The sequence below is a fragment of the Scyliorhinus torazame genome, chromosome 5, assembly GCF_047496885.1.
Source record: "Scyliorhinus torazame isolate Kashiwa2021f chromosome 5, sScyTor2.1, whole genome shotgun sequence".
NCBI lineage: Eukaryota > Metazoa > Chordata > Chondrichthyes > Carcharhiniformes > Scyliorhinidae > Scyliorhinus > Scyliorhinus torazame.
In genome coordinates this window covers 271,098,906-271,110,118 of record NC_092711.1, presented here as the reverse complement: position 1 = coordinate 271,110,118, position 11,213 = coordinate 271,098,906, and positions in this window count along the sequence as shown.

Below are 11,213 nucleotides of genomic sequence, written 5' to 3'. Positions count from 1 at the left end.
GGAATGCTGCCAGCTTTTTTAGCACCTCTTCTTTATCTATCACTATATTGCTCAGTTGCCCAATACTCACATTTTCAACAGGACCATTGTCACCATCTTCTATTTTGGTAAAAACGGAAGCACAGTACTTGTTTAGTACCTCTGCCATACCCTCTCCTTCACTGAGCAGATTACTTTGCTTGTCCCTTGGAGGCCCCACTCTATCCTTCACTAATCTTTTACTATTAATATGTTGGAAGAACATTTTACTATTTGTTTTAGCCATCCTTTCCTCATGCTTCCTCTTAGCCTTCCATTTTCCAGCCTTAACCTCTCTCCTGCATTTGAAGTACTCTTCCTGATTTCTATTGCCTTTAATATTCTAGTAATGAATAATATTTACAAAGGTTATTTTTGTTATTTCGGTGATACAATTAAATTTTATTAACAGCCAAAATAAATTGTTGCCTAAAATCACCATGTAACCTGATTTAACTAAGCTTTTTAAAAACAAATTTAGAGTACCCAATTCATTTTTTCCAATTAAGGGGCAATGTAGTGTGGCCAATCCACCTACCCTGCACATCTTTGGGTTGTGGGGGCGAAACCCACGCAAACATGGGGAGAATGTGCAAACTCCACACGGACAGTGACCCAGAGAACCTGGGACCTCGGCGCCGTGAGGCAGCAGTGCTAACCACTGCACCACCATGCTACCCTTGATTTAACTAAACTTGAAGATTTATTTGACCACTTGTCACAGAGAAAAACATACCCTGCATATGTTACACATTTTATATAATGACTAGTTTATGCCTAGGACCTAGTAACAGTAGAATTCATGTTGTTAATAAATGAAAATACTGTCAGCTATTGCAAAACTTGTGGTAAAGCAGAACATTAAATATTTTGAAATTAAGTATGTGATAACAACAGTGCAGGATACTCTGCTGCCCAGTGCAGGTATCACTACAAATTATTTTTCAGCGACAAATTTTGATACATCCCATTTTTTACAGTTCATTATAGGCTCACACTGAACAGTTCTCAGCAGTGAGGTTGTACTCAGGTGGGGATTGAAAGTTCATCACAAAGTTCAGACTTTTTTCATTTTTCTCATTATTATCTATTTTTTTTGGACACATAATGATTCCTAAAGAGCAGAGAAGACACCTGAAACTGGGTGAGGAGGGTGATTTTGGAGAGTGGGTGAGGGGGGTGGGGGGATGGCATGCGTTGCCGAGTTTGATGAATTATTATTGGGCGGCAAACATCGCAATGGTGAGGAAATGGGCAGTGGAGGAGGGGGCGTGTCGGGCGATGAGTTTGAGGGCACTCTTTGTGGCACCACTTCTGTTCTCATCAGTCCAGTACTCTGTGAGTTCGGTGATGGTTTCAGCGTTGCGGGTGTGGAGCCAATGCAGGCAGCATTTCGGGTTAGAGGGCATGTCGTTGTGGGCACCAATATGCGACAATCACAGGCCTGTGCTGACGGGGCTGGATGTGAGGTTCCGGGGGTGGTGGCTGATGGGGATAGAGCACTTTAGGGGATTATTTTCGGGGCAAGTTCACAGGTTTGGAGGAGTTGGAGGAAATACATGAGCTGCTCAAAGAAAATGGTTTCAGATCCTTGCAGGTGAGTGATTCTGTGAGGAGAGAGGTGCCGTCCATCCTGGGGCTGCCGCCTCTGGTGTTGCAGAACAAGCTGTTGTCGGAGGATATTGGGAGGGGCGATGTTCGGACCTCTGCAGTGAGTTGATAGAGAGGGAGGACACTTCGGTGAAGGAGGCCAAGCATAAATGAGAGGAGGGATTGGGCGGGGAGGCGCAGACCGGGTCATGGAAAGAGGCCTTGCAGAGGGTGAACGTGTCCTCATTGTGTGAGAGGCCTCATCCAGTTTAAGGTGGTACATAGAGCCCACATGATGGTTGTGAGGATGAACCAGTTCTTTGCAGGGGTGGAGGATAGGTGTGAGCGGTGCAGAGGAGCCTGCGAACCATGTCCACATGTTCTGGGTGCGTCCGAAGTTGAGGGGGTTCGGGCGGGGGTTCTCAGATGTCATGTCCTAGATTCTGGATGTGGGGATGGCCTTTAGTTTGGAGGTGGTGATGTTTGGCGAGTTGGAAGATTCAAGAGGCCAGGTGTGGAGAGAGGCCAATGTACTGGCCTTTGCCTCCCTGATGAAGTGTTGGGTACTCTGCTACACAGACGAACCAACACGGTTGCGAATGGTACAACGCAGTTTTATTTCAAACATCTATTTACACTGGTAAACTGTTTACTGAGGTTCGATCATGACCCTTGATTCTGTGGACCTATTCCTAATTCTATTGTGTAGTGGCACTCAGCACATGGTGGATGTCTGAGTGACTTGTAATGAGCTCTGTGCCCTGAGCCGTCTCCTGCTTGAGTGCCCAGGAAGTGTCGTGTTCCCTGTTTTGTACTGTGTATGCTCTTGCCTGTGATTGGCTGTCGAGTTGTGTGTGTTGATTGCTCCGTTGATCTGTCCATCAGTATGTATGTATGCATGTGCTACGATGTTTACCTGAATATTATGACACCTGATAGCCCGGAGATGGATCTTGTTGTTCTGGCGGGACCCAGAGCAGCTGGAGGCGGAGGTCTGAGAGAGTGACCTGGCAGAATTCCTGCATTTGGAGGAAATCAAGTTCAGCTTGTGAGGGTCGAAGGAGGGGTTCACATGGAGGTGGAAACCGTTCATTGATTTCTTCAAGGAGAGGTCAGCGGAGTGGTGGAGGGGGAGGGTGCGGGGGGAGATAAAGGGGAAAAGCTATGAAGTTGGGTGTGTTGGGGTGTTGGTATCGGGGATGGTGGGGACCTGTGTTTTTCTGTTTATGTTAATGTTTGGTCTTCTGAGATTTTCATGTACATATGTAAAATACCTTGAATAAAATATATTTTTTAAAACATTGTGGTCGGGTTCTCCGTTTCTGAGACTAAGTGCTGACGTCAACAGAGAATCCGTGGACTTTGACGACAGAAAGGTCGGCGCCGCACCGCCACCGATTCAGCTACTATTAAAGGGCTAGGAACGGTGCCGCGTAGAACACAATTGATTCTAATGGAAAATGGTGCGGGATCCGCCGGTCCGTGTTTGACACTCGGGAGGCTGACAAGCTGCAGCCACACCCAAGCATTACACTCCCCACAGACACTTATCCCAGCCAAAAGTGATGTGTTGGGTGTTCTGGATCACATACAGGTCACCAACACTTGAAATAGTGCAACACTATTTTATTAGAAGGTTAACTATTTAAACATACTTGAACTGTGGGTAAATACGATACCAGCTGTAACTAAAGACCTTTGCCTTGTCCTAACCAGTTGATGCACTCAGCACATGGTGAATGTCTGTGTTGCAGGCTGTGAGCTCTGTGCTCCTAGCTAGCTGCTACTCAAATGAGCGGGAACTCTGATGTCCCCTGTCTTTAGAGTGCGTGTGCTCTCACTGATGATTGGCTGCGGTGTTGTGTATGTTGATTGGTCCGTGTATCCATCAGTGTGTGTCTGCACCATGATATACTGGTGTATATTCAGAGCAGCATGGTAGCCTTGTGGATAGCACAATTGCTTCACAGCTCCAGGGTCCCAGGTTCGATTCCGGCTTGGGTCACTGTCTGTGCGGAGTCTGTACACCCTCCCCGTGTGTGCGTGGGTTTCCTCCGGGTGCTCCGGTTTCCTCCCACAGTCCAAAGATGTGCAGGTTAGGTGGATTGGCCATGCTAAATTGCCCTTAGTGTCCAAAATTGCCCTTAGTGTTGGGTGGGGTTACTGGGTTATGGGGATAGGGTGGCGGTGTTGACCTTGGGTAGGGTGCTCTTTCCAAGAGCCGGTGCAGACTCGATGGGCCGAATGGCCTCCTTCTGCACTGTAAATTCTATGATTCTATGATATTATGACATCCCCCCACTTTTATATAAAAAAATGTGCCTGCGTGACAATAAATAGTGTGTGGTGAATGTTCCTGACTACGTGTGTGCAAAATATTTACAAGACTATGCACATAAAACTAAGCTATTTACATGGGAAGGTGCCTGGTGCAGAAAAAAACAGTGTGTCACACAAATAGTGAGATGAACACTATATACAAACCACTTGAATGATTAAACGGAAGAACAGAACAGACCAGAGAGTCCATTAGTGCAAAGTTCACAAATTAAGTCTCTGAGGTGGGCGACGAATTCTGGTTGACCGTCAGGGTGGCACACCACTCATCGTCTGGATCGATGCTGTATACCGACAGCGGCTGGTGTCTTTGCTTCGGGGACAGCCTATTTTTCGTTACGACACCGACTCGAAAAGGCGCCTTCGGGTCCTCGGTGTCACTGCTGTGTGGGAGGTCGGAATCGGACTCGGTGACCATGGGTTGAATTGCCCGAACATTCCTGCGAGGCTGGCTGAAGCGATATGAATTGGAAGGCTGAGCTGCTCGACAGCAAGCAGCATAGTGGCCAAGTCTTCCACATCGTAGGCATTGTCGAGATTTTGCGGGGCATTGCCGCTTTAAATGGGCGGAGCCACAGTTGCCGCACGTCGTGACGTCAGCACGTTCGCTGCGCCACCGCGCATGCGTGGTGCGGTCCTGCGTGGTGCACGCCTGCGCATTATGTACCTCCATGTCGCCGTCCCCTCGTTTGGTGCGTACAAGCGCAGGAGTCTGCGAAAAGCGCGCAAAATGGGTGCCCTCATCCAGGCTGAGTCCCTGGAGGTGTTCATTCACTTGGACCCGTTCCGCTTCGTGGGGACCTTGCCGCGCCGTTTCAACCGCTTGTATATGGGAGTACCGACTGGTGGCATTTTCATGTAGGACACAGGTCTCGATGGCGGTCGCTAGGGTGAGTTGCTTTACTTTGAGGAGCTGCTGACGTAGGGGGTCCGACTGAACACCGAAAACTATCTGCACGCGTATCATGGAGTCGGAGATGGGCCCGTAGCTGCAAGATTGCGCAAGGATGCGGCGGTGCGTTAAAAAGTATTGGAAAGGTTCGTCCTTACCCTGCAAACGCTGCTGGAACACGTAGCGTTCGAAACTTTCATTCACCTCTACGTTGCAGTGAGTGCCAAATTTGAGGAAAACCGTCTTGAACTTCGTCTTGTCTTCGTCATCTGCAAAGGTGAGAGAGTTGAAAATATGGCTGGCATGGTCCCCGGTCGTGGAGAGGAGAAGAGCAATCTTTCTGGTGTCCGAGGCGCCCTCCCTGTCTGTGGCTTCGAGGTAGAGCTGGAAGCGCTGTTTGAAAATCTTCCAGTTGGCCTTGAGGTTGCCGGCGATGCAGAGCGGCGGCGGCGGGCTGATGTTGTCCATGTTGCAGAATGACGGAATGCTGGCGGAAGGCAGATCACTTGCAGGTAGGTCTAAGAAGTGCTAGTATGCGACCACTCCTGGTATCATGATGTGTTGGGTGTTCTGGATCACATACAGGTCACCAACACTTGAAGTCGTGCAACACTATTTTATTAAAAGGTTAACTATTTAAACATACTTGAACTGTGGGTAAATACGATACCAGCTTTAACTAAAGACCTTTGCCTTGTCCTAACCAGTCGATGCACTCAGCACATGGTGAATGTCTGTGTTACAGGCTGTGAGCTCTGTGCTCCTAGCTAGCTGCTACTCGAATGAGCGAGAACTCTGATGTCCCCTGTCTTTATAGTGCGTGTGCTCTCACTGGTGATTGGCTGCGGTGTTGTGTATGTTGATTGGTCCCACTGTGTGTCCATCAGTGTGTGTCTGCACCATGATATACTGGTGTATATTATGACAAAAAAATATGGCACTGGTTGTGCTGGGGCACACCCATACAGCTGATGGGTTGTCTGGGGCCAGAGGGCACCCAGGGGTTGCCCTAGGGGGACACCTATTCAACCCGTGGCACCGGGTTCAAAGTGGGCTGTTAGCGGTGTACGCAGCTGCATGGCTGCCTTGCCGGCTGCGGCAATGGTGCTCTGTACCCGTCCAACCCGACCCCACAGCCCACCTCCCCCCCCCCCCCCCCCCCACTACTTCCTCCAGCCCTGGCAGAAGCCCCCGCCCCGGCCAGCGGCACAACTGTCAGCAAACTATGGCGATGTTGGACACCTTCCGTACCCCCTCCCTCTCCCTCAGCAGCCACGCCGGTTTGCCAATTTTTAAAAGCACAAGTGAATCATGCCGTCAGGGACTCGTGCCACCGGAGGCCGAGAATCGCGCAGGCCCTGGAGAGTACTGGCTCGGGCCTATTAATGGTAAGCAGACGATGTATACGGCTCTTCCTGCTCCTAACTTTAATGTTTCTATGTCGAAGGGGCAGGGATGGGATATGTTGAGGGTAGCGCTGCAGTACAACTCAGGGTGACCTGGTGGCATTGGATGGTCAAAGGGGCCCTCATCTTGCTGACATTCTCTCTCTCCCTACTCTACCCGCAGAGACATGGATTTTGGAGCACAGCCAGCAATGCTCGCTATCGCCCTCGCCACTGCTGCTGCCGCGGATCCACGGTGGCAAGAGTACCAGGGCCAGCCCAGCAAAGGCCCTGCACAAGAGGAGAATGCCCCAGAACTGCAGGGGCCAGCTGGTGAGGCTCAAGAGCCAGCCAGGCTGAGGAGGAGATGCAAAGGTGGCACCGCATCAGGCCACGTGTATACTGTCGTCATTTGTCTTTCGAGGAGCTGCTGGACCCTGTGCGCCAACAACCACTCTGGCTCACCAGGAAGACAGTGCACCACATGTGCAAGATGGTGGCGCACCTGGCACCATGGGGGTATGGAGGCGGACACCTGTTCCCGGTGGCTGTCAAGGGGCAGCACAGTAGCAGAGCTGTTTAGCACTGTTGCTTCACAGCTCCAGGGTCCCAGGTTCGATTCCAAGCTTGGGTCACTGTCTGTGCGGAATCGGCACGCTCTTCCTGTGTCTGCGTGTGTTTCCTCCGGGCGCTCCGGTTTCCTCCCACAGTCCAATGATGTGCAGGTTAGGTGGATTGTCCATGCCAAATTGCCCTTATTTCCCCCCAAAAAGGGTAGGTGGAGTTACTGGGTTATGAGGACAGGGTGGGTGGGGTGCTCTTTCCAAGGGCTGGTGCAGATTAGATGGGCCGAATGTCCTCCTTCTGCACTGTAAATTCTATGATTCTCTAAGGTTATGGTAGCCCTCAACTTCTGTGCAACTGGCTCATTCTAGCGTTTGAGTGTGGATCTGTGCATGATCTCGCAGACGTCCGTGCACAGGTGCATTTGCACTGTCACGGGTGCCCCATGTGCCCGGGCATCAACCTGGACCAGGCCCAAAAGGATGCTCGGCTGCTGGATTTGCCCCCACCCCCGGCATGTCTGAGGTCCAGGGCCAATCAATAGCACATGTCGCCCTCCGAGCGCCGGTTCGAAGTGGGGTGCCCTTCCTCAATAGGAAGGGCTTCCAATCCATGAATGCGCAGTTAGTGTGTGCTGCACATCATACACGTCGCCCGTGATATCCAGGCAGTGTGCACAGTGCATACATCCTGGCGCACTCATCAGTTCCCAGCACCTTCAAGGCGCTCCCTCGGGTGAGGGGTTGGATAATGGACGACAAGGCTTACCCACTGAAGCCATGGCTAATGACATCACTGAGATGGAGAACCGTTATAACAATGCTCACTCAACAACCAAGAGCGTCATCGAACATTGCATCAGCATACTCAAGATGTGCTTTCAATGCATGGATCATTCTGATGGGGCTCTTCAATACTGCTCCCAGAGGGTCTCAAGTATCATGGTGGACTGTTGCATGCTCCATAACATCGTGCAGCAGTGGGGAGATATATTGGAGGAGGAGGTAGAATGGCAGGCCTCGTCTGATGAGGATGGTGTCCAGAAGGATCCGGGCGAGTTTCTGGAGCAGGCAGGGCACGACACCCAATGTATGATTCAGGGTTGCTACACATAGGACAACCTCATCATAGAATCCCTAAGTACATAAAGAGACCATTCGGCCTATCGAATTTGCACTGATCCTTTGAAAGACCACCCTACCCAGGCCCTAGCCCCTGCCCTGTCCATCACCCTAAGGGGCAATTTAGCATGTCCAATCCACCTAACCTGCACATCTTTAGAGTGTGGGAGGAAACCGGAGCACCCGGAGGAAACCCACGCAGACACAGGGAGAAAGAGCACACTCCACACAGACAGTCACCCAAGGTGGGAATCGAACTCAGGTCCCTGGCGCTGTGAGGCATCAATGCTAACCACTACATCACCGTGCCGCCCATCACATCCTGATTATCATCTAGGAGGCCAGGCCACCAGCAACTCCGCCGCCCTGTCCCACATCTTTTCTCCCACACTCCCCTGAGCCTCTCAACTCGACCCTCCCCCCACTAATCCTTCCACCCCTTCCCTCTCCCTTAGCTCCATCACTTCCTCCTCCTTCGGGTTGCTTGCTGGCCCCCAGGCTACTCCATGGGACGGTGGGGAATGAGCTCCAGAGGCCCCACCTTCTCCTGATGCTACCAGCCCTGAAGGCTCTCCTGGTGTGTTCCAGCACGTGTGTGGTGCTCACCAGAAGGTGACCCAGGAGCCTAATCACTAACATTATCTCCCGAGGTGATAGTCTCTGCGATGGTGAATAGTGCAGGTGAAAGCAATGCTGAGATGTCGGTGTCTTCCAGGAGTGGTGCTCTGAGTGTCTGGATGGGAAACAGTGACCCTGAACAGCCTGGCCACATCGGATGGGGATCCTACAAGACAAAAGACATGCACTGAATTGTTGGGAAGGACAGGTCTGCGGGAGAGGAGTGACTCACTTGCTATAGGGTCTCTCACTTGTTTGGTGCACGTCAAACTCCATTCCTGCCACTGTCCCCTCCTTGGCCTCGTCCGCAAGTTGATGTGTTGGGGTTGATGGAGGGTGGGTTGTTAGGGAGATGCAGGCAGGTGGGGTGTTGTTGGCCTCTAGGGTTTTGGGGGCAGATGTGAGGAGTGAGGGACTCAAATGATGCCAAGAGCTCAGAGGTGATTACTCACCTAAGTTGCTTGAAGGAGGTTGTTCATCTTCTTATGGCATTGCCTGCTGGTTCTCTTGATGAAGCCAGCATTCACAGCCTCTGCCACCTCATCCCAAGCCTCATTTAAGATGGCTTGAGTCTCCGCCCCACCCTAAGGAAGAGGGTGTCTCTCCTGTCCTCAACGCCGGCCAGAATTCGGCCAATATCAGCATCTAGATACCTTGGTTCTTTTAGCTGCCATATTCTTGGCTGGAAGGTCAGTCTGTGCTCAATGGAGCGCATAAAAGCTGCTTCAACTTGTCAGGCTCTGAATGTGAATTCCAACCCCAGTGAATCAATGGTCTGGCCAGGACTTGGGCGGGCTGCATGTGGGCCGCGTGCTGGCGCATTTTAATAATGTGAATTGCTCCTTGCCAGCGCTCCTAGCGACAGCGGGTAGTTAGCAAGGTTCTCCACCAGCGGCAGCACTTAGTCTCCGGAGAATCCAGGCTAGTATATCCATTTAACAGAGCACTGCATTCAAGGCCTATTCTAAATGACCAGTCACAAGTTCTGAGGTTAGTGTACGCGCAGAATATTTTCCATCTATAATAAACTTGTTTTTGGAAGAATGTTAAAAGGCGAAGGCATTTTTTTTTTAATGAGATCATCTGCATTCTCAGAAGTGATTAATGTCTGTGGAAATAAGCAGTCCAAGTATTGTCTGGAGATAATTTAAACCCTCATTCTGGAAGACTGCTACAGTACTTCATGACCTAAATATCTGAAGTAATGTTCCATTCTCTTTGGAGTATTTCCAACAATATTTAAATAGTCCCGCAAAAAATAATCTTTCTTTCACCTTTCTGCACATCCACTCTGATGAAATGTCATAGAGCTGATGTGTTAACTCTGTTTCTCTCACCATAGTTGCTGCCATACCTGCTGAGTATTTCCAGCACTTTCTATTTTTATTACAGATTTCCAGCATCTGCAGTAGTTTGCTTTTGTCCCAAAAGAGTTATTCTTGTGGCCTCACTGAGTACGATTGCTGTAAATTAATACCAAAGCTGTTTATGTCACTGTGACCACATCCATTAGGAACTTGATTGGGATTGTTCCAGCCTTGTACAGCCATCAGAGAAAAAAAGACTTTCAAGTAAGGCGAGGCTGGATTTGGAATGAGGTCTTGGGATAAAAGCACAGCAGCAAAACCCAAAATATTTCTGTTACATTTTTGGTTGGTTCTTTTCTTGGATGACATTGGCTGTCTTAACCCAAGGGCTGCAAACTTCGCGAACCGATAAATCTTTCAGGAAATTAACAGTAAATCCTGTTTGTTAATCACTTCCATCAGTAGTTTTGATTTTCGGGTGGCAGACAGGTGGACCACACCGGTTAACTGCATATTCCTGATGGCGGCCATGCCTGCAGAATCTCGGGTGGTAGCAACCCAGGTTACCTTCGTGGCCCCAGCAATGCATGTCAGCTTCTTTGGGTCCACAGTAATAACCAAGACTTACCTTTCAAGGAACTCTGCTCTTCCATCGCTCATGGAACTGGATGAACCTTGTACTTCACCAGTTCCTACCTAAAATGCCAATTGGAATCCTACTTACTTCATAGGACCCAGTTTTCCATATTCAATATCTATTCCCCTTTGGGGGGAGTGAACTGAGTGGTGGTGATTTAACCTGAGGATCGCCACAGCTCAGGCAAGGGGCAAGATTGAGAAGGCGGGGCCATCATGAATAACAGAAAATACTGGACTATCACAGTAGGCCAGCATCTGTGAAAAGAGAAGAGAGCTAACGTTTCGAGTCTGGATGACTCTTTGTCAAAGCTTTCAAATCTCTCCACAGACGCTGCCAGACTTGCTGTAATTGTCCAGTATTTTCTGTTCTTGTTTCAGATTCCAGCATCCACAATAATTTGCTTTTACCTTCATGAATAACCTCAGCTGGTACAGGAATTGATCCCACACTGTTGGCCTCGCTCTGCGTCACGATCCAGCTGTCCAGCCAACTGAACTAAGTTTGTATTCTCAAAAACATTCAGTGGAATTCTCCGTCGGCGGGATCCTCCGGTCCACCGGCCGCCCGACGCCATGGGGCGGTCACAATGGGAAACCCCATTGGCCGGCCGCAGGAACAGAGAATCCCGCTGCCAGTGGGGGCGCGCCGTGCCAGAAAACACAAGTTGGCAGGCCGGAGAATCCCACCCATTCACTTTTACATTTTAAGTGGGCAAAATAATAGACGATGGGGGTGAATTTT